Source organism: Ursus americanus, chromosome 19, assembly GCF_024610735.1.
Source record: "Ursus americanus isolate L20-20 chromosome 19, mUrsAme1.1.p, whole genome shotgun sequence".
In the NCBI taxonomy this organism is placed as follows: Eukaryota; Metazoa; Chordata; class Mammalia; order Carnivora; family Ursidae; genus Ursus; species Ursus americanus.
Genome location: NC_142145.1, coordinates 44,846,559 through 44,870,410, shown reverse-complemented (window position 1 = coordinate 44,870,410; position 23,852 = coordinate 44,846,559). Strand labels below are relative to the sequence as shown.

Here is a 23,852-nt window from a genome sequence, read left to right as displayed (position 1 = left end):
ATGGATTTCTCTTCCACATTGCATAGAATTTGGTGGGTATCCCCTTGCTGGGAATAACACCTTCGGAAAATAGGAAAATACCGAGGAGAAAGAAAGTACATTTTCTAGGAAAAGAATAAGAACCCGGAGAGATGGAGTGAGAATTGTACCACAGAGTCCCCGCAGCAGATGTTTTGGGTGTTGAAACTCCCACCAGAACAGCTGCAGAAATGTAGAATCACATCTGGGTGTGTGACGCGGCTGCATCATTACCTACCGGCAGCAAAACAGCCAGATGCTTCCAGTTCATTTTAAGGACCGGGCTTCAGGTCTGAACCTGTGAATGTCTCGGCTTCCCAACTGACGACTTATCAATTGCCCAGGCAGTTCATGAAAATGTGGCCTCACGGGCACCTTAAGGGCAGATCTCGGTTACGGCAGGTAGAGGCGGAGTGCAGCTGCTGTGTGCCCAGACCCTGGGCTCTGGGTCTGCTGTGTGGCTTGAGAATGAAGCCATCAAATCCCTTCCCCACAACGGCAGCGGCGTGGCTTGTCACCAATGTGTGAGGCTGCGGAGGGCTCCTACTGTTTTATTTCTCCTCGAGTTCCTCAAATCCTTTGTGTGTGTCTGTCTGTCTCTCTGTCTCTCTCTCTCTCTGTGTCCCTCTCTCTGTCTCTCTCCCCTCCTCCCCCAATCTCCCAGTTAGAAGTTTCTTTCCCAGATAGCTAAAAAACAAAACAAAACAAAACAAAACAAACAAAAAAAAAACCCCCAAAAAACAACTGGAGGATCATTCTAGTAGCAAATGGTTCTCAAGACTCCTGGATGAATACTGGGGCTTTTGAGTACCTGGCTCTTTTCTCCTGTCATGTCTCTCCTCTTATACTGACAGTTACTGTGCAAGTCGAGGGAGAGTGGCTCCTGGTGACAGGGCTCCAGCCCGCAGACGACCGATCAGAGCTCTCAGCAGCCTCCCCTCTTCCCTGATTGAGTACTAAGTGTGCAGGGCAGCTCACAGGCCCCAGGGGGAAAATCGTTCAATATATAAACCTCAACCCCAGGAGAAAAAGGCTACTCACTGTATAAATCTCAACTCTTACAGTGGTCAAAGGACAGCTTTCTTGCAGAAACAGCCTGTCCACCCCACGCCATGGAGTGAGGGGAAGCTGATAGGACATGTTCGCTGAAACCTGGGGGCTCCTGGGTTAGATTCAATGTTAATAAGCGCCCCGAGAAACAAATAATGGTTTAAGACTTGGAATTTCTAAAAAGTGTCTTCCAGTCTTTGAAGTCCCTTGCATCCATAAAGATGCTTCATCTGACTTCACCACCACGCTTTTATAGTTATCCTCTTGTAGAAACTCACATTTATTATTAGAAATATGTTAATTATGTCAAAGGGGCAAAACTTTCATATGGGGCTTGCAAATGGGGGAGGCCCAGCAGTTCGTCTTGTCAGCCCACCCGAGGGTTGGACACGTCTCCGGCCGTCCTTTCAGTCTGCGCAGCGCGCTGCCAGCAGGGAGAGCCGCAAACTAGAGCAGAGCCACAGAAGTGGATAAGCGCCGCCAAAGAGGTGTCTGGGGAGAGAAACGAAAGGAAAGAAGAATCAAATAAGTGCAGAGTTGGACCTAGGCTTAAAAAAAAAAAAGGTAATAATAATATTAAAGAGTATTTACTGCGTGCCTACTACGAGCCAGACAATGCTCACGGTTTACAGTGTTAACAGTTATTAAGTAAGTCATTGCATCCTCGCCAAAACCGTAGGAGGTGGGTACTAATATTCCCCAATCTTGCACAGGAGGGAATGGAAACCCAAGGAGGTGAAATCACCAAGTTTGACAGTGCGGTTCAACTCCGGATCCCGCGCAGGTCACCTCGCGCTCCACCTGTCTCGGACCGCGCACTACTGCGCCTGCGCATCATGGGATGCGGCGAACCTCACAGCTCCGGGCTTCCGGCAGCCGAGGTTGTCAAAGGTGGGTGATGTTGAACAAAAATGATCTTCGAGTTGAAGAAAAGTTGGGGTGTTGTTCACATCTCCTGTAACCCACGGCGGGCATCTCTTACTGAAACGCTTCTTATTCAGGAATAATAAGAGAAAGGAGGGTTTATTGAGGTGTACCGACAGCCGTAGGAAGGACAGAGAAGTCTAAGACGTATGTCCTGCCTTTAAGGGATTTATAACCTGGTGAGAAGATTAGCAGAGATAGAGGAAAGATTAAGAAACATCCGAGATCACGAAAAAAAGAGCTAAGGAGGTTTATACACAATGCGGAACACTAAAGGGGACGAGTTTCCTGAAACGAGTGGGCAGAGTCAACCTCTCAGCCATTCCGGTTTGGGGAAAGTGTACAGGGAGAGGGAAGAAGGAACGGAATTGTATTTGGAAGGTGCAAAAAAACTCCAAATATAGAGCAAAGGAGAAGCATTCCGGAGGTTTGGAATTCGGAGAAAAGGGTGAAGATGAGACACGTTATGTTTGGAAAGCAGCCATCTTGGGTAGAGTGGAAGGCAGAAACCCTGCAAAGTAAGCCTGGAATCAGATTGTAGAAAGTCTTGGTTATCTGAGACCGGGAAAGTGGAAATGGCTATACTGCTTGTACTGGGGCACCACTTTTAACGAGTGGGCTTGTATGGACTCAGCCAAGAATATGTGGCACAAAAGGATTAGAGCCAGAGTTGAAGGGCAACTTAAAATGTCTTAAAATGTGATTTGTATTTCACAACCTAGAAGGTTTAGCAACGGCATGGAGTATTGTCTTACATACTGATCCTGGGTTGAAAAAATCTCTTTAGCTACCGTCCAACTCAAATAGAACAACAAGGAGGAATGCTTCGAAGGATGCCATGTGACAGCCTTCACCAGGGAAATACGTATTCCAGAACTGACCACTAGAAGTTCATAACTAGCTCTTCACTACGGATTTATTAAAATCAGAAGAAAAGACATGAAAAGAGGAAGATCGATTGGGTCTGATTCAAGGTACGTGTTGAAAATTTAGTAGCAGACCCTCTGGAGCATGAAGAGGCAACCTTTTGAGTAGAACCTGAAATGTTGTAAAATAGGGGAACCAAACTAGGTGACCATGTCAGAAGATTCCTGTCCACGAGGCAGGTGCAGCGACTCCAGCAGAGTCTAATTCAGACACAGCTAAGTTTTCAAAGCCGAAGTGGGCCATACAGTGTATTTAGCCCATTTTCTCATCTCAAGAAAGGTCTTGCTGCCCAGCAGGTGAAGTGAGCTGCCTGAGATCTCTCACACTGATGAGGGGATGGCTGTGAAGGGCAATACCAAGCCTGGGTGTCTGCTTTGCAGACACTTCTGCTACTACTTGGAGACTAAAGAATTTCTTCTTGGGGGCTTGCAGTCTGTGATCTCTCCAAGAGGCAAATCTCAAGAATACGGCACCAATATCATATTGTAACTGTTGACAGTCTGAAGGGTTATCGGATACAGGTATGCTCGGGTAGGTAATTACAAGGACTAAATATAATTGAAAAGAGTTGAGGTACAGTTTTTTATAAAGATTTTTATTTATTTATTTTGAGAGAGAGTGAGAGAGAGAGAGCGTGCACGAACAGGTGTAGGGGCAGAGGGAGGGGGAGAAGCAGACTCTGACTCCAACTCTGACTTGGGGCTCAGGACCCTGAGATCATGACCTGAGCTGTAATCAAGAGTTGGACGCTCAACTGACTGAGCCACCCAGGGGCCCCTCAGGTCCTTTTAGTTGCAGACTCTCCAGAAGTCAGTACATTTTCCTGAGTTCCAATGTTATTTTTCTCTCAGTCCAAGCCAGAATCTTTCCTATATAATCTAAAAAGCAATTTATTTCTACCTGGTTGCCCAAAGACGCTCTTCCATTTCTGGCCAAAGGGCACCCGTGCTGGCTCAGCCTGGGTCTCCTCTCATGGTTTCTAGCTTCAACGGAAGCTGTCCCAGTTATTTATGCAAACTGTCTTACCTCCCTATTTATTCTCCTCTCCTCTATCTTATTCCTGTATATTCATCTACTTAGTATTATTTTTTGTATTTGTTAAAGTATTCTCTATGAACGTAATTTTAAAAAATCAATGGAACCAAAAGTCATAGAATCCAACCCAGCAACACCCATCTCGAATTCTCCCCAGCCCCTTTTCTCTCTATATCCATTGGCAACCACTCCTAGGTCTTTTAGGTCTTTTCCTATGTACACTCATATTTGTAAACAATTTGCTAATATTGTTAATTCTGGGTTTACCTCTTTTAGACATTACCAATTACTTCATAGGATGGTAGTACAGCTTTTCTCTAATTCCCCCCTGCTTCCTTTCCTCTCAACATACTTATACCACGTTTGTTTGGTTTCTGTTTGTTTGGTTTACCTTATTGTGGCTATGTAAATATTGTTTACTACTGAGCAAATAGGTACTACACAGTATCCCCCTTACCCATGGGGGATATGCTTCAAGACCCCTAGTGGATTCCTGGAACTGCAGATAGTACCCTACCCTATGGATGCTATGTTTTTTCTTGTACATATATACCTATGATAAAGCTTAATTTATAAATTAGGCACAGGAAGAGATGAACAACAATAACTAATAATAAAATAGAATAATTATAACAATATACTGTAATAAAAATTATATTAATGTGGTTTCTCTCTCCCTCTCTCTCAAAATATCTTATTGTATTGTACTCACCCTTCTTCTTCTCATAATGATGTGAGATGATAAAATGCCTACGTGAAGAGGTGAGATGAGGAGAATGACATAGACATTCTGACATAGTGTGAGGCTGCTATTGACCTGACCACATGTCAGAAGGAGGATGGTCTGCTCTAGAGTGCGGTTGGCCATGAGGAACTGAAACTGTGCAAAGTGAAACCACGGATAAAGGGGTTATTTATCCAGAGGTTTTATATTATAGTGTGAGATGCTCAAAAAGGTATTTTCCGTTCTAATTTTGAAATTCCACAGAAAAAGCATATTCTATAAACATGCATCAATTTTCCAACCTAGAACATCCAACAGGACTGATGGATGGGGAGTGGAGTCTAATGGTTTACTGGATTTACCTTTAGTTTATTGTATATCTTCCCCGCCCCCCCAGAAATTAATAATTGTCTTTTCCTCCATTTGTTTAGTAATCTATGAACCTATGACTAATTTTTTTCAAGTTCTCTGACAGTGGTATAAAATGCTTCTCATGCAGTTTCCCACAAGTTGTGTTTATCAAGTAATCTAGAATTCCCCCACTTGCCCCTACCCCAGCTTGGAGACTCTTCTCCTAAAGTTCCCCAAACCCCGGCACTCTGCACTGGTTGCTTTTCAGGTCCATTGCACCCCTGCCTTAGGATTTCTTTTCTGTATTTTCCTGCGATTGATTTTCTCCTCTCTCCTTTTTTGTATTCCAAATTGTTTTTCCTTGATAACTAAGGAAGAATTGTGGTGAAGCACTAATTCCAGTTAACACCAGTTAAGCACTGACATCTTGGGAAAGGGTGTGTGGGAGGTGTATTTTTTTAGTCTTTGTTCTTCTGAGAATGTTTTTATTCCGCCCTCATGCTTTATTAAGAGCTTGGCTTGCTGTAGACATAGACTAAGTTTGTTTCTACCTCAGAATATCAAAGGCATTACTATATTGTCATTTGGCCGCAGTGTAGCTTGTTAGAGGCACAATGGCATTTTTATTTCCTGTCCTTTGTGATAGGCTTTCTCTCTGCAAATTTAAGATCTTCCTGTACCTTGTATTCTGAAATTTCATGGTATTTGTCTTGGTGGATTTTTCTTTTTGTTGCTCAATACACTGTGTCGGACACTCTCTTGAAACACGTCTTCCAGGGGCGCCTGGGTTGTTCAGTCGGTTAAGCGTCTGCCTTCGGCTCAGGTCATGATCCCAGGGTGCTGGGATGAAGCCTGGAATTGGGCTCCCTGCTTAGTAGAAAGCCTGCTTCTCCCTCTCCCTCTGCCTGCTGTTCTCCCTGCTATGTTCTCTCTCTCTGTCAAATAAATAAATAAAATTTTTGGGAAAAAAAAAGAAACATATCTTCCAGTTCTAAGAAATTAAAACAATTGTTTCATCGTTTTCACTCATTTATTTTTTCACTCTTCTCTTTCTGGAATTCCAGATGTTGGCTACATTAGATTAGTCCTCTAATTTTCCTTTCTCCCCCAGTCCTTTTTTTTTTTTTTTTTTACTTTTGAGGTGAGTTATTCAACCTTATCTTCCAAGTGTCCTACTGAATATTTTCTATTTTGGTTATTATATCTATAATTCCCCAAACTCTTCTTTTGCACCCTGACTATTCTTTTTTGTTGTTGTATCCTATCTTGTTTTGCAAAGGCAATAATTTCTCAAAACTCTCTGATGATAATGATTGTAGGTTGTTTCTTTTTCTTTTGGTTTTCCTTTTGTTCCCTCTACCACCTCTATGTCTTCTTAGCCTCTTTAAAAAATGTTTACTTGTTTAGTTCTCTTTTTGCATTTTGGAGAACTTCTTCAAGTGTCTGGTGACCTTTGTATGTTCATTTATGGTTAAGAACTGTTGCATGAAGAAGCCAATAGGAAACTGCGTGCAGGGGGCTGGCTTGTCTCTTGGTAAGTACTGTTAGGAGGTGAGCTGGCCTCGTTGATGAAGAACAGTTCAGATGGAGTCTCTGTGGAGATTTTCTCCAGGGCGAGTGAGTTTCTTTGGAGAATTTTCCTTTATGCTTCTGCTTGTTGAGGTATATACCCAGACACTCATGTTCCATGAGCAGAGGCAGGAAGGTGCTTGGAAAACACTTTTACCTAAGTGCCTTGTCTTCCGTCTAGCACTTGGCTCCCCCTCTCCTACGCCTGTTGTTGCCTGGGTGTGGAGCTTCTGGGGTTCAAGGTCTCCAAAGACTACATTCTTGCCTACCTGAAAGGGATGGAGCAGGGATGGGTTGTTAGGGCCAGTGAGCAGGGCTGGTGCTTGGTGGGGGAAGAGACATGGACATACTGCACATGCAGACTTTGATCAGCACCTCTTTTCCGGGCCCATGCTGCCCCCCCTCCCAAATATGGAGGAACCTGCAGCGTCCATGTGCCCAACCTCTCCAGGTTCGGTGGGTGCACCTGCTCCTTGCTAGCTTATAGCTTCTTCCACTCTGCAGAGCTAATTGCCATTTCTCCATTACGTTGTATCCTCCCCCCCACCAAAGTGTGTTGGCAGTTCTCATTCACTGCTGGTCCCGCTCGGGTTCTCATTGACCTTTTTAATTTTTTCACTGGCATTCTGTCCAGGTTTGGGATGGGAGAAGAGATAAATGTATGTACTCTACTTACCGTGTTTGACCAAAATTCCCTTCTGTTTACCTGGATTTTAGATCACACATAACAGGTTTTAGGCACAGAGGGCACCAGAGATTGTGGTTCATGTCTGGTTTATAGTAAACAAAAACTTCTCTGTGTCTCAGAGGGCCCCCACGGGGAGCAGCCCTGCCAGGTGGCGGCCTGCCTGGCGGTTGGGTCTGCTGGCCTCTGGAATCCTTCACTGTGCCTGGCTTGAATGTGGCCAGGGCCAGAGACACCTCAGGGAATCGTCTCCCTGTGAGCAGCTGCTGCAACATCAGGCTACGAGCATGGGAGACAGACTTCTAGGATGGCTTTTGTGTAATTAATTAAGGTCTGGAGCAGTAATTTTCCTATTATTCATAATGTTCATACTCCAAACTGCCCATCACATTTATTAAAGGGAGAGATGAACAAAGAAACAAACCTGGGGTTATGTTTCATGGAAAGCTTGTCAAACAGGAGAGCATTACGTATGCTTTTTCTTCTTATCTGCCTCCCTTGACTTGAGAGCAGGCTGTTACCAGTGCAGCAGAAGACGGGTACTTATTTCTATATAGCACACTGCACAGGTGTCCTGTAGAGACCTGGACAGGAGCGCTGCTCATTGTAAGAATGCAACGAACATAAAGAACAGCAAAAGGCAGTCAAGATTTAGCAATCAAGAAAGCGCCATACAGAAAATAGTGGAAGGACAAAGCAGTCATAATAACAATCTAGCCCACCCAAAACACCTCAGAGATAAAAACCACTCTTTTTCCTTTTGTTTGTTTTGTTTTAAACCAGGGTAGGAAACTTTGCTTTGAGTAGCTGAATTTCAGAGATTCTTAAGAGACTTATTAGGCATTGATTTGTGCCTGCAATTCCTTTTTCTTCTTTTATCTCCACAATATTCATTAAATGTCACTGTTATGTTATGAAAAATATAATGCATCAACAGGGAATTAAAAACAGGGCTTAGATGCACATCTATTTCTTTCTAGGCAAAGCTTGGTAAGCCTTTGGAAGCTACCTGAAACATATGAATGTTCCTTGTATGGGCAGAATTACATGCCCCTCCAGTTTCATATGTCGAAGCTGTAACTTCTAGTACTGTAGAAGGTATTAGAATATTCTAGTACATATACATCTAGTACATATATATATAGAATCTAGTACAAATATACTGTATTTGGAGATGGGACCTAGAAAAGAGGTAATTAAGGTTAAATACGGCCATATGGGCAGGACCTGATCCAATCTGACTGGTGTCCTTACAAGAAGAGGGAATTTGGATACCAAAGACTCAAGGGATGCATGCACACAGTGGGAAGGCAGCCATCTGCAAGCCAAGGAGAGACGCCTCAGGGAAATGAAACCTGCTGACACCTTGACCTTGGGCTTCTGGCCTCCGGAACGGTGAGAAAATAAATACCTGTTGTTTAAGCCGCCTCATCGGTGATACTGTGTTAGTGTAGCTGTAGCAACCTAACGCAGTTCCTAGATCTTTCTGCCCTATTTGATTTAAAATCGGAATATAATAAAGGGCATAGAAAAACTAAGATCAGACTCTTCTAAAAGTTAACTTTTATTGCTAACCAACAGCTGACAAGTCGGGTATTAGATCACAGTTGCTAAATGGATCACGCATGAAACCGCTTTGGCTCTCTCACCTGTGAGCTGAAGATCTTAAGGTGTTGAGTTGGCCTTGGCTTTGGCTTCAGGGTGGGAACTTGGAGCCTCAGACTCTCCCTGGAGTTGCCCTCAGGGCTGGTCCTCAAGTGGAAAATGCCACATCTCTGGGCCTGGCAGAGGAGGGAGGGGAATGGCTGGAAACTCCCAGCATGGTGGAGACTAAACCTGAAGGTCCTAAAGGAGAAGGGAAGAGGAGATTGAGGGTGTTTCCTGGTGGTGGGTGTTCCTGATGGAAGTGGATCCAGGTGTCCATTCTCCTGTCTCACACACCAGTCAGCATGGAGAGAAGCGCCACTGGGGCTGTTGGAACGCTTCCATGGGCAGCTTGAGAAATGGCCCCTCACTGAGAAGATCTTTAATTGGCAGAGCCTTCTGGTGGCACCTGGGCAATATGATTTCTATAATTCAGGCTGAGGGAGAAAGGAAAAAAGCACGGTATTCATTTAAGTAGGTACTGGAAGTGCTCGGATTGGGCGGTAACTGGACTGAGGAAAGAGGTTGGCACTGGCCTGGTGGCAGCCTCCAGCCATGTGGCTGCATGCTGTCACGAGTCATCAGAAGCCAGCAAAGAATGCCAGGACGTCATGTTTAGGCTGTATTCACCATCAGAGTGTGTTACCCTCCCTGTTACCCCAGTCCTCATGTTGACCAAGACCCTAGATCCAAACAGAGAACAGCAAAGAAGAAGAAAATTGAGGGAGGTAGGGAAGAGAGAGGCAGAGATGCAGATTCAGGGGGACACAGCAAGAGATTCAGAGACAATACACAAAGACAAAGAACAAGCAGAGAGAAGTAGGCGGTCATGGGGAAAGCAAGCTGTCGGCGCTAATACCTCAGATCCCATGAGATTCACCCGGATCCCACGTCCGATCTGTTCTCTTCTCTGCCTCTGATTTGGTTGAAACCCCACTGGAATGTCAGGGCTTAAGGAAGCCCATGGGTGTTTGCACTTGTGATGTGGTTCCTAATGGACACCCTGTGAATTCGTGGAAGTAGAACAAAAAGAATGTGGGAACCAAGTTACTATGTTTAGGTTTTACTAAATAGATGGTTATGCCTGAGATTCATTCATGTGAGGTGGACGTCTTGTTCAGGCAGGAGAATCAAATGAAGAACTGAACTCTAGGGGAGGCCAACAAGACTCGGGGCAAGGGATGTTCGTTCTTCCTCGATGAGTCTTTATTGCAAGAGTGCTGCTTTTTCTCTGGTGCTTGTTAAATACTGTATTTATGCTGTGTATTTGTATACAGTGGGATTAAGGGACCAGACTGAATTACTGATGATGGTTGCTTGAAGGGGTGTTTGACTAGGAGATTTACAGAGCGTTCTTAATAATCTTTTTTATTTATTTATAGAATGTTATCATTCTAAACGTACAGTGCTGCCATCCCTTAGGAAAAATGCTTTCTATTTGAGGACCACCAGCTCTGCATGTTGATTTGAAAAGAGATAAAAGAGCATCTGGCCACCATAGTACAGGCTGCACATTCCCTCCCTCTTCATTATGCAGAGAGCTGATGCAATTTTTGCTTCTTTCCTATTTATACAAATAAAGAGAACGATTTGGGAAATATGTCATGCTGGCATTAAACACCACCAGTCTTGCTGGGTTGAAATGTACACGTTCCATTAACAACAATTATATTGTATAATTAAGGTTTTGGTCCCCAAAGTCTGACTCGGAAGCTTCCTCAAATACTGATGGGTTTATCGAAGACATGTTAAAATAAATATACCCCTCCCATCACCCCCCTTGTGCTTCCCACCCCTGCACCCCCCCAAAGTACCACCAGTACCTGTGCCAATGACTTGGTTTGCAATGAATGTGGTGTTCAAGTGCCCTCTAGTGTAGCTGTGGCTGAGATTAATAGGAAAATAGAAAAGAAAGCTTTGAAAAGGCAGATGCCTATAAACAGAGCCATCATTCTGTACATTTTATGGGACTCCCATGGACAGGGTCCACATGAAAGAAACTGGGCACAGATACACTAACTATTTGGAATGGCCCCTCCAGAATGGGGCTCTCTGTGTAATCTTATTATGCTGGTCTTTACCATTCTTTTTGTGGGCTCTCAGTTTAGGTTTAGATGGAAATTTCCTGAGGCTTATGCAATCCTGGCACACACATGTGTAACCAGCCAAGGGGAAGGGCTAATGAAGTTCAAGCCCTTGCGCCTGGGAGCACCTCTTGACCCTGTGGCCTCAGCACGTTTCACTCTCCCAGCAGCTGGAGAGAGCTCTGACCTCCGTCTCACCAATGAATGTTGCTGGTGGGCCCAGTAATGGATTTCTAAGGGCGATTAACACAGTGACAGGGCTTATAAATGATAAATTATGACAACACTCCCTGCTATCGGGTTTTTTTCCTTTGATAACCATGTGGCTATCAATAATGGTCACACCAGCCAAATCCTACATTTCCACCTCTGATCAAGACTAAAGAAAAACCCTAGAGCAGATTCACATCTTACCCAGGAGAAGAATTGTTGATCCAAGGGTCCCAGTGACACAAGTCAGGTATAGGGGAGGGAGACACACCTGAATCAGGGACACCAGTCTGGGTAGATACAAATCTGAGTAGTCGGGCTTTTCTCCTCTAGTTCTCTTTGGTGGTAATCTGTGAGCACAGGAATGATGTGCAGAGCAAGAAAGTCTTCTTCCTAACTTTGTGAGTATGCCCATTCTGAGAAAAAGCTGTGGCCGGAAAAGGTCGGGCCGAGTGCTGTTCCATTGTTCTTGGATGGGTGGTATGTGTATGCTGTTAAAAACAAGACTCTTGGCCCCAAATGGAGTCACTTAATGCTAAGCTCCATGCCACCAAACCAAGATTTAACTTAATTACCATTTCTCTTCCCCCAAGAATGGAATCTCAAAACTATCAATCAGGAACTGATTGATCAGCACTAGTGAAGTAATCTGCCTGATACACTCCAGACATCCCCCAAAGAAAAATAACCCTGCAATAACCAATCTCTCTCTCTCGCTCTCTCTCTCTCTCTTTTTTTTTTTTTGGCGGGTATAACTTCCTTGTTCCTGTTCTCTTCTGCCTAAAAAAGTCCTTCATTTTGTAAAGCACCTTGGAGCTCTTTTCTGTCTGCTAGATTGGATGCTACTTGATTCATGAATTGTTCAGTAAAGTCACTGAGATCTTTAAAATTTACTTAGTTGAAGTTTTTTTGTAGCAGTGCATATATGTGTTTCCTTGCTGACAGGTCAAAATCAGGTAGATTTTCTTCCAGAATTTTACGATTGTAGAGGTGCAATCCCTAGGCAGGCCTGCAAATAATGTATGATTTTTATATCTCATTATTCTTCAGAATCTCTAGGAGAAAAATGGCTCAGGATAGAAAATGGAAGTATATTGAAAATTTTGGTAGACTTCCTAGAAATCTGGAAGCATGAGCAAGTTGTAGAGGTGATGACATTAAGGGGGTTGAATAGGTATAAATGGACAAATTCATACTAAAATTAAGGTGCATAGGGCAAGATGAACTATTTTGGAAGACCCCTGTGGCAGAAACTATTGATTACTTATCTCACATGGACCACCCCATTTCTTCCTTCTTAGTAGAGCACTGCATTTGTTTAGCAACTGGGTTTACAGGAGCTCCAAAGACCCCTCTCCAGCGCCAGAGGCAAATGTTGATTACTACAAGACAATTGTGGGTAGCGTACAAGAGGCCTCCGGGAAATGTCTCCCTTGAAATACATAAAGAGAAGCATGAGAGGAACGCCTTCTTCTTTGCTGGATGTCATGCCTGCATATACCATCTGGAATTGCTACAGCCAACTTGCAAGTATAAAGGAGGGCTTTGTTAACCTGCTGAGGACAGCAGAATGGAAAGAAGCAGAGCACCCAGCTCCTGGGGACTGACCGCCTTCAGACTCTTGCTACATAAGGTAACACATTGTTCTTGTGGTGTTTAAGCCACTTTTCATTGGATTTTCTGTTACTTGCAACTGAAGGCATCTCTACTGATACAACCACTATTTGGAACAGTGCATAATACGAGTGTTGGCTTTGACTAATCAACGCAATCAGAAAACAGTTCCAATAATGCAATTAAATTAAATGAGGAGGGTGGATGACATAGTCTTTAAGCTCCCAGTTGGTCCTGACGTGCCATGCTCTAATCCTTGGATCTTTCTGTCATGGAAGCAATTAGTGATGACAAACAAATAAAAGTTTATGAGAACTTTTGGCCAAAGTATGGATCAAACCTTGGACATTGTGAGTGAAATATTCTTTGTTTGCAAGTCAGACATTTGTGAAACTCAGACATCGGAATTCCTACTTTACAAAGAGGGGAGTGAGATATATTGAGAAGTCTGCTTAAGCAAACCAATCATTATAATCGACAAGAGAACCATAAATTGTTTCCAATGATGGATTTTGAATTATCACATCCTGTTTAAGAATATTCATCTAAATGTCATCTTGAGCCAAGCTACGAGTGTATACCATCTGCCATAAAGGTGGAATCACGTGTGAATTCTATGACTAATGATCCTAAATAAGTAAGTAGTAATTTCTGGACAGACTTAGGCTATACTTTGTAATGTAGGTATGTACTTTATAATATACTTATCAGACAATGTCTTCTTTAATTTATTTTAACATTGACAGCCTTGGTAAGGAAGAACAAATGATGATGTCTGAATACATATGAGTAGAGTTTACTATTGTAATGAGATGAAATTTAAGAAAGGTTTATCAGTTATATACTAAGTTATAGGCATATTGGTCACAAATGACAAGCAGTTCACAGAAAATGACTATAATTTATGGGGGAAACTTATTCCCAGGTTTTCCAAGTTAATATTAATTTCAAATATTCGCTCCCACTATAAGAACAATGGGCATTGATTTTTAGCTTGGGAAATGCAGTCTGTCAGAGGAGACAATGTGCATGAACTCTACCCTGCAGCAGGTACTCAAGTCGTGAGTGTGGGGTCAGGGAGAAGGAAGAGGTAGATGGAGAGGAACTGAGCAGGGCCCTGGGTCTACAACCTGGAGGGACCTTCTCCCTGGGCTTCCCCATCCCAGCAGTGGTCACCTGCTCCCTAGGGGCACTAGAAATGCTCTCCACTATTTTCACCTCAGTAATACTACCCCTTACCTTCTCCTTCTGGGAAAAGTTAGCAAAGCAAGTTTGGCCTTCCCACTGGTTCCTCCCCACCTGGAACTTGGGCTCTGCCAGCCTTTTATATTGTTCTGTGTTCTGATACAATGCAACCTGAAACCTATTAGATAATAAAATGAATTACAAGTCATAGCCAACCCAAGGATCTGACTGCCACACTAAGAGACGAAACTTTTATGTCTATGATGTGCTCTGATTTAGGAAGTTTCATTGATTAAGCACCTAAGAAGATGTCATTTTGAAGCCCCACTTATGATTTAGTAACATTGTTTTTTTCAAGATTTTTATTTATTTATTTGACAGAGAGAGAGACAGCCAGTGAGAGAGGGAACACAGGCAGGGGGAGTGGGAGAGGAAGAAGCAGGCTCCCAGTGGAGGAGCCTGATGTGGGGCTCGATCCCAGGACCTGGGATCATGCCCTGAGCCGAAGGCAGACGCTTAATGACTGAGCCACCCAGGCGCCCCTAGTAACAACATTATTGAAGACTTAGTGTCCTTTGAGGATGAATCTTACATTGAGAATCTTTCACGTGAGAAGCATTTCTAGGTGTTAAGTTGGAAGCCTTTCCAGGCGAGTCTGCCCAGTTCATTACAAGCAGCAACAGAAACCAAGCTGATCTTATACCCCTTCTGCAATTTCCTCTTCAGTTTAAGGCAGCTCCATGGAATTGTGATTCTTTGTATGATTATTTCCCTCGTACTGATAAAGTTCAGGCATTGTCTAGTTGTCCTGTTCTTATTTTGTTGGTGACACTGAATTGTTTTAGGAAAACATAGAACTTTAAGTGAATCCCTAAAGTTGTCTGTGGGGCTGTTTTTCTCTCCAGGACCCTCAGGACTGGAGAGTTGAAAAAGACACTATTGGCACTTGAATGATATTGCTGGAGCAGGGATGACAACCATCACGTGTTTAGTATTGACAAGATCAATCCAAGCCATTAAATGCAGAGAATTACTCTGGACTGAAGGATGAAAACACTTCCAAAACACCAGGAAGACTCTCGGTTAGTCTGGTGCCAGAGGAGATGGATGGAGGGTGGCCACGACTTGCGGAACACTGGTTGAATCCATCACAGTCTCGTGGAGATGGATGGGCAGAAATGTGATCTTTCTAGCATTCTAGATGCTTCTCAGAGGAGGGATGTTTCTTGGTTGATGTCTGGGGGCATGTCCCATGTCTAACTCATAAGAAGGGGATTTAAAAAAAGTAAAGGGGGGGGGCTCCTGGGTGGCTCAGTTGATAAGCGTCTGGCTTCAGCTCAGGGCGTGATCCTGGCGTTCTGGGATCGAGCCCTACGTCAGGCTCCTCCACTGGGAGCCTGCTTCTTCCTCTCCCACTCCCCCTGCTTGTGTTCCCTCTCTCGCTGGCTGTCTCTTTCTGTCGAATGAATAAATTAAAAAAAAAATCTTTAATAAAAAAAGTAAAGGGAGGAACACCAGACTTTGGCCACTAAACCAGACATGACTGCTTATTTGGAAGTCATGCCTAATACTCCCCGATGTTATGTGATATTTGACTTGAATTTGGCCCCGTTAGTGTCAAGTTTCCCAGGGTATTGATAATACTGGGGAAAAACACCTCAAAGGCAAACTTCTATGCAGGTAAACAACGAGTATAAGCTCACAGAAATCAAGGAACACAATTATATTTTGCAAGCCCCTATGACTAATAATTCTAGTTTCTGCCGCTCAACCAATTGAACAAAACAATGGATATACTTGCTTGACTGTGACTTTCAGCGACACCCCCAGCAGCTCAATTGTCAGGTGTAGGCTGCAGCTGCTCCAGGTCAAAGATGTACCATCCTGAGCTGCCAAAGGCATCTTAACTCTAGTCACTTTTGTTTTTAAGGTTCTTAGCTTTTTTTTTTTTTCTGGGGCAAAACCCAACAAGTATCTTTCACTTGGTAGTGAAGTGGTGAGGGTTGACACATGCTGGCAGGTTCAAGGACAATCAGCAAAATAGTGGGAGACCTAAGGGCAAGTGTCTTTTCTAGACCGAAGCTTCACGCTGCTCAACCTGTTATCAGTTTTGGTTGTTCACGAGGCAAGTACTGCGAGGTGAGGGATGCTTGAAAGCACATTATTGTGAAGACTGATCTCACGAAGGCGGAATGATTACAAATGCTTGTAACCCTTCATCTCTATATATGCTTTTAATTATTTGTCTATTCCAGATAACATGTCAAGCATTTCTTTGTATTGCTTAGTGTGTCTAAAGAAAATGTTAATGCTCTAAGGATTTAGAGGAAAAAAAAAAAAGGATTTAGAGGAAACTTATAATCGAATTTTGTTCTCTTATAATGAGGTTAAAATTGAACGATGGTCTGAGGTCATTGTCCACTTATTCTTTCTTTCACTGAATACTTATGGAGCCCCTTCTATGTTCCAAGTATTGTGCTGGGTACTTTTGATAAAAACAGAAGGGCAATGCACAAAGCATGGTCCATCTTCAAGGATCTCAGTCTAGAAGGGAGGCAGATCTGCATCAAATAATCACAACTGAGTGTGGCACATGGACAATGGAGAAAGACACAGATGGTGGGCAAGGCCCAGGGTGAGGACCCTGAATCCCAGCCCAGTGCTGTTGCTGCTAGCGCGGCATCCCTTGCCCCATGTGGGGCAGGACTTACTAGTTCTTGAGAAAAAGAGCACTTTAGTGATCCAAGAAGCTCTTTACCAAAAAATTTCACCAAAGCAGAGTTATTTATGCTCTTCTCATATACTGTTACTTTCAAGCATTTAACAATCATTAATCTGCCTACCAAAATTAAGAAATAACTTTATACCAATAAGTGCTTTTAGCTTTACAATGGGCTGATGTTCACATGTTCATTTTCTCATTGAACTCCAATAATCCTATGAGGTGGTTAGAATGGGCTTAATTACTACTACCTGTTTTCAGACGAGAGCTCTGAGACACAGAAAAGTTAAGGACTTTCCCCGGGTCATAGAGCTAATTAATTGGCAGATCAAAAGATGTGTATCTAGATCTGGACCGTGAGTTTTCTTAGTCCATATTACAATGCAAGGTGCTTCTTAGTCTCATTTCACAGGTGAGTTTAATAGGTATCCTGGGCTGGTTGTCCCCCCTCCCCACCCTTTGAAGACTTATCCTTTGGATCCTGCAGTACATCACTTTGCACATTTCTTGTATATTTCTGATTATCCTCTCCCTGTTTCCAAGGAACATTCCTTCCTTTTCTTGCTAGGTAAGTGCTGATATTTTCCTGGGGTCTGTCCATGCCCCATTCTCTCCCTCCATACTCTGTAGGTAATTACACATATTTTCATGGCATCACTACCACATAAGGTGACAATTTTCAAACCTACATCTTCAAACTCTGACTTCTCCCCCAAGCATCAGGACTGTATACCAATGGCCTGCTGGACATCTTTCCTGATGTCTACAAGTATCAGACTTTCCCACTGAGCTATTCTCCTTTCTATTTGGCATTGGAAGCTTCACTATTATTCTTAACCCACTTGGCATCAGCACCATTGACCTAGTCAGCCAAGCTTGGAACCTGTGAACTTCTTTCCTCCTGCTCCCTTGTCACATTTAACTGGATCACCACATCTTGATTTGATCCCCCAAAATATTTTTTGATATCTGTTCCCTCTTTCTCATTCATGCTGCCACTGCCCTGTGTATTTAAATGGGTTTTCCACTGTGTCTGTAGGTTTCTTGGGAGCACATTGAGGAAAAGGGCGAGTGATACATTTACTTATGCATTCCCACACTAATTCACTCCACAAAAATTTATTGAGACATATAGATCTCCCTGTTACTGGGAAAAAATTGTGTTGATCCTTTTGAGAAAATTAAAATTGACCCGGAAACTCTAGCCTTTTCTCATACTATCTGGGTTAATTAACTATGTGTTCTGTAGCTCTCAAGCCTTAGCAGTTTCAGATTGGGCATTTAGCTGTTAATGTAGCCAGAAAGCAAAGATTAAATGACAACTCTTATCCATCATTCCCAAGTAACCTCTCTCAAAGCCACCACTTAAGATTCTGCTGAACAAATACTTCAGGCTTTGATTCAGAAGATGTTTTGGCCACTTATAAATCACTGATTTTTCCAACAGCAATTGTAAAAATTCTAAACTGGTAGGGTTTTAGTGAAAATGTTAGTACATCTATGGTAATTCTGACAGTAACATTTTTCTTCTTTGTGAACTTATTTATGTAAAAATGCTTATAATTTATAAAATGAAGTTTTATTTAATAATATATTTATGAATATCTTCAGTATCATATTCATGGAATAGTCTTTACTGAAATGAATAAAGATAAGGAGAGTTGGAACTGTCTTGGAAACAAGCAAGCAAAGAAATCCCTGCAAAAGAATAGATTTCCTGTAATTAGCCAACTCCTTTGATGCATTTAAAATGTGATTCATTTTCCAAAATACTGAAGTACAGACATGTTTCAGAAATATATACTAAGTGTCACATAAGGCATACCTATTATGTGTTATAATGATAAGGAACTTATTCATCCTAATGAACGGTCTGATTGTGTATGCTCCCATTCTAGTAGGCCTAGAACTTTGACATTTGGTTTATTCAAAGTTAATTAGGCCGCAGAAAGAAGAGGTGTGGTAGATCAAAAATGAATACTAATTTCTTGCCTTTCATCCCATCGGAAGATGGAGACTATTTCTTTTCTGGAATCCAGGAATCTGTCAGGAATCTGACTAGTTTTGACCGATAGAATGTGGCAGGAGTGACCAACGCTGTACTTTCGAGGGGGCCCAACAGTTCTGTGGCTTCTACTTTCACTGCTTGAGACACACTTTCTTGGAAGCCAGCATGGATGTGAGAGGCGTGATTACCGAGACCAGCATGCTGCGAGGAAGCCCAAGCTAGTCATGCGGCCACCAGGAGGCGCTGCAGTGTCAAATATGTTTATGGAGGCTTCCAGAACTAGCCCATTTGGGCCGCCCACTGAATGCCACGGAACAACTAAACCCAGCCAACGCTGCATGGAGCAGAAGAACCACTCAGCTTACCTTTGTCTGAATTCTTAATCGGTAGAATTGTAAGCAAGAAAAAATAGCTATGTTTAAGTCCCTATGTTTTGGGACATCTTGTTACACAGCAATCCATTATGAAAAGGATTGACTCATACCACCCACCATCTTCCCTGAAGGAAAGCTTACTTAGGAAACCAAATTGCCTGATGAATAAGAGAGTCGGGGCAGAGAAAATGCTTTCAGGGATAGCTAGGCCTACATTTCCTGGGCATTTTTCATTTGATTTGGGTGTCATTTCCCTTTGACTGTCTGAGAAACCATTGCCCTCAATTTTTCTCCTTACGGACATCATTTTCCCATTGTTGTAAGATGCTCTTGTGAGGTCTTCTGATAACTCTGAGTAATCAAATTACATCAAATTACAGCCGGTTTGTGTCAGGCAGTGGGCCTCCAGTGGACACTCAACAGGGCCATTCATCAAAAATGTAATGAGACTGTATTGTGTGAGGCCCTGAGCTGGGCACTGGGGCACATGCACAAATATGCAAATATGATACAGTCCCTGTCTTCACCAAGCTTAAAATCTTTAAGGGGCAGCAAAGTCACATTCAAATAATTATAATACAATTCAGACCTCGATGCTTGCCCGAAAATACAGGAGTCCTTATTTCTGGCTTCGTGGAAGATTTCAAAGGGAGAGTGACATTTGATCTGGGCCTGGGACAGTGAGTAGGAACGTGGCAGGAGGGAGACTTTATCAACGTCATTCCGGCCAGAGGAAGCAGTGTGAGAGAGTTTCTGATGAGTTTGGGGATCTTCCAGTTGTCTGGTGAGGCTGGGGCGTAGCAAGAGTTAGGACGGATGAGATCAGAAAGGTAGCTTGGGGTCTGATTGTGCAGGCCCTTGGACACTCACTCCCTAGGAAATGAGTTTGACATCTGTCCTTGTAAAAACTGGTGAGCTGTGGAAGGTTGAGAGGGAGAGTGGTTACATCTCTGTCCACACACCTTTGGTCGTGGTCTTCTTTCTCCTCCCATCCCACATTCTGGAACCCTTCATTCACAGACTGATGATAGACACCATGGGGAAGAAAAAGTATGAGTAACTGAAAGCATGACCTTACAGGTAGTCTGCTCGGTCGCCTGAGAAGCTTGTCACTCTACTGCTTAAAAACAGGAAAAGATTCTCAATTGCTTTTGTGTGATTGTTTTAAGAACAAAAAGACTAGGGGCACCTGGGTGGCTCAGTCAGTTAAGCAGCCGACTTACGATTTTGGCTCAGGTCATGATCTCAGGGTCGTGAGATCGAGCCCAGGCTTTGGACAGCACACTCAGTGGGGAGTCTGCTTGAGATTCTGTCTTTCCCACTGCTCCCCCGCCATGTGAGCACTTGCACGCATGTGTGTACTCTCTCTCTCTCAAATAAATAAATACGTCTTTAAAGAAGAACCCAAAATACTGCTCAAATCTTAGAAAGTGTAGCATGTGCAGGAAACAAGAAAATGTAACTTTGGGGAGGTGTTTTTGCTGATCCCAGAGATCAAAGCGGGGATAATTCCCAAAGCACCCAGAAAGGTCTTTGTTGGGTGGGGGGAAGTGGCAGTTTCTCTCAATCCGTACTGTATGCCAGGGATAATTACATAGTCTCCCAATCACAAATTAAGTATTGCTTCTTGGCAAGTGTCCCCTTTTCCCTGAGTTGTTCTTGAGAGAATGCTGAGGTCTCGGTAAGCTGCACTTCTTTAGATTTTTGCAGTATGAATATTGACAAACGGGTTGCTACCTTATGCTGCTTTGTGTGAGAGGTGCTAAGAACCAGAAAATGAGATTGAGAATCTGGGCTCCATCGCTGACCTGTTGAACTTCACAACCGCTGGGCGGGGACGGGGCAAAGCAAGGAACGAGTGCCGCTGTCCTCGGTCTTGAGGGGCAAACTGTGCAGGAGGGGAGAAAGCAATGGCGGATGTGGAGGGGCGGAGGAAAAGATCCTTACCTGCCACTTCTTGAAGAGCTAAGTGTGTCAGTCTTTCCTTTTGTATTATTTATTTTGGGATTTCCATCTGAGAATTAGTCTAGCTCTGTGAAATGATTTGGAAAGCTTTTTTTTTTTTTTTTTAATGCCATGGACTATTTTGTCTAAACTTAGGAATTACCCGTTTCTTGACTGTGTGTGCACAGCTGGTGGGAACACATTAGGGGTCTGATAGGCTTCTTGGAGATAATTTGTTGACAACATCCCTCCTTCCCCCCTTGTTTCATCCCCGGTTATTCGTCTATTTCGTTTTCTGCTTTTTCCCAAGGGAATTCTGAGTTTGTATTTTCTTGAAAATGAGCTATTTCAACAAGACTTCGTAGTATTCTATTATCAATTATTTCTTCTGTATCTGTTATATCTGTCTCACTCTTGATTTCATCTGTCTTAATACCTTTTATTTTTTTTAAATGAATTAACTACAGGATTGTGAATTTTATTTATTCCGCCCTTCCTGAAACAGCAAGCACTTTCTCTTCCTCTTCTTGACAGGCAGTGGGCAGGGAGCTATTCTGTCTCCATCAAACACTGTCTTGAGGCTCCTCTGTGCGAGAGCTGAGCATTCCAGGTACGCTATTTTATAGCACTGATCTCCTTGGCTGTGGCTAAATCTTTGGCTATGAGATGGGAGTCAACGTCTCCTGCATTTTCTCAATCATATCTTTACCATTCCTAAGATCATGGTTAGTTTCCACAGTATGATGTGCTGGGGAGATGGGATCATGCTTCAGGATACCACTTTGCACACATATTTGCAAGTGATGTGGGACTCACAGGGGGAAAGCAAATAAAGAATACATCTGTTTTCAGATAGGCTAGGGGGTGTAAGTCATAATCTTCTTGTCCAGCTTCTTGCCTCGTAAGTCCACCTTGTAACATTAGCAGAAAGTTGTCAAAGACATTGGGGATATATTCTCAAGGAAGTGCATCGGTGTGTAACTGACCAGTAGACAGGCTTTACCTATGTTCTGTCTTCCGTCACCACATCTGATGGCCTGCTTCTGGGCTACCTCTGGGTGGTTTGTGGCTTTGACTGAGAACAGGGGCAAGAAGTGGCAGGTTTGGGGGTGCTGGGGTCTCTGTTCATACTACCTTGGCCTCATCAGACTAGATGCTGAAGCCTAACAACAGACACCAACCAAAGCTGGAAGAAACCCCCATGTTTGCATCTCATTGGGATCCGTAAGGGTCAGAATGTCTCCTCTCCCTAGCCTACAAGATGCAATCTTACAGTATAGACTTTGAGAACGATGGAAATGGTGGAAGATTGCTTGGTCTACGGTCACTTATTCAGTGTAATGCAAATTACTCCAAGTAGTAAACCAAGGCTTGCATCTAGAGTGGCTTTCATAAAATGGCTGTGGGTATGTGTGCACTCAAGGGTCGTCTAGGGCCTCCATTTACGAACAGCAATTTGTGTATGAGGTCCTTTGGAATGCCTTTCTAGAAGAAGGATTCAGTACAAGGTAATAGAAGGACCTAGGATTATAGTCCTAGGACAAGGATTTGAATCCCACTTCTATCACAGATAAGTACAATAAATAAAATATTTTTAATCTTCCTGAGGCTTAGTTTCAACATATTTAGAATGGAAATAATAATGCCTATCTACCAGGATTGTTACAAAGGTATAAGTCAATGGGATTAAAAGGAACAAAAGAGGTAAGATGCCTTGCAAACTGTAAAGTAACTTAAAAATGAAAGTTAGGTATGCAACAAGCATTTGTTGAGGACTGTTGTGCGCATAAACTATATTCAGGCTCCATAGCAATTTACTAGGTATGTCTTTAAATGTCTTCTCCCATTTTAGCCTACCAGTTGGAAAATTTTCGTGGGAAAGCTTTTCTCTGAAATAATTCTGTTTTATATAGTAATATTTCTTTATCACAGGGATTTTAGAAAACATCAAGGAGCAAGAAGATTTTTCAACGCCTGTTCCTTGCTTTTATTAATAAAAAGGGAACTGTGCCAAGGGGGTATGCCTCAGTGAGAAATAACGAGAGAAAATTGTTCACAGGGCTTACTTGGTTAAGTGCAATTAAACTAGCCTGTAATTTTTGTATTAAACTACTGGTAATTGGGAACCAATATTTGGAGCTACTCATTAAATAAATTACCTAGATTAAGGAGTTTTTCCAAGATTACAAACACAGGGGGGAAGGATGTCTTTAAAATCCATGGTCTCTTAAAATAAAGACTAACGCAAGGTTGCTGAACAGGTAGCCCTAGATGCTGGCTGCAGGTGCTTGGACACTGTTGATAGGTCCCCGTAGCACATCAGAGGAGGGAATAACAGTAGAGCTTGGAGCCAGGATGCTCCTGCCGCTCCCGCCTCTTTTAAATGTGTGTGAGCTTTGGCTAGCATGGAAATTCCCCGACCCCCGTTTCTGTATCTGTAACGGGGAGCAATAACATCTAGGTGGCCTATTGCCTAAGGACGTGGTGGTGGTCTGATTCCAGATGATAATTACAGGGCAAGGTGATTCAAAGAAGCCAGGGGAGTTCCTCTCAAACATCAATGTGCGTAGAGTCTCCTGGAGACTATTCAAATGCAGATTCTGGTTCAGGAGGCTCCACCCTGTGGTCCTGGTTCTGCATTTCTGACAAGCTCCCAAGCGATGTTACCGCTGCTGACCTGCATATAGACCACATTTCGGGTGGTAAGGGTTCCACAATAAAGAACATTTTAGCTGATTTAATTGCAATGTCCAGGAACAAATATTGGCCTCAGCTGGGGCTTGT

General features: G+C 43.1%; 1 pseudogene; it reads right to left on the bottom strand.

Moving 5' to 3' along the window:
• Positions 1 to 21,546: 21,546 nt before the first annotated feature.
• LOC123782023 (ras-related C3 botulinum toxin substrate 1 pseudogene) lies at positions 21,547 to 22,271 on the bottom strand (annotated as a pseudogene).
• Positions 22,272 to 23,852: the final 1,581 nt, after the last annotated feature.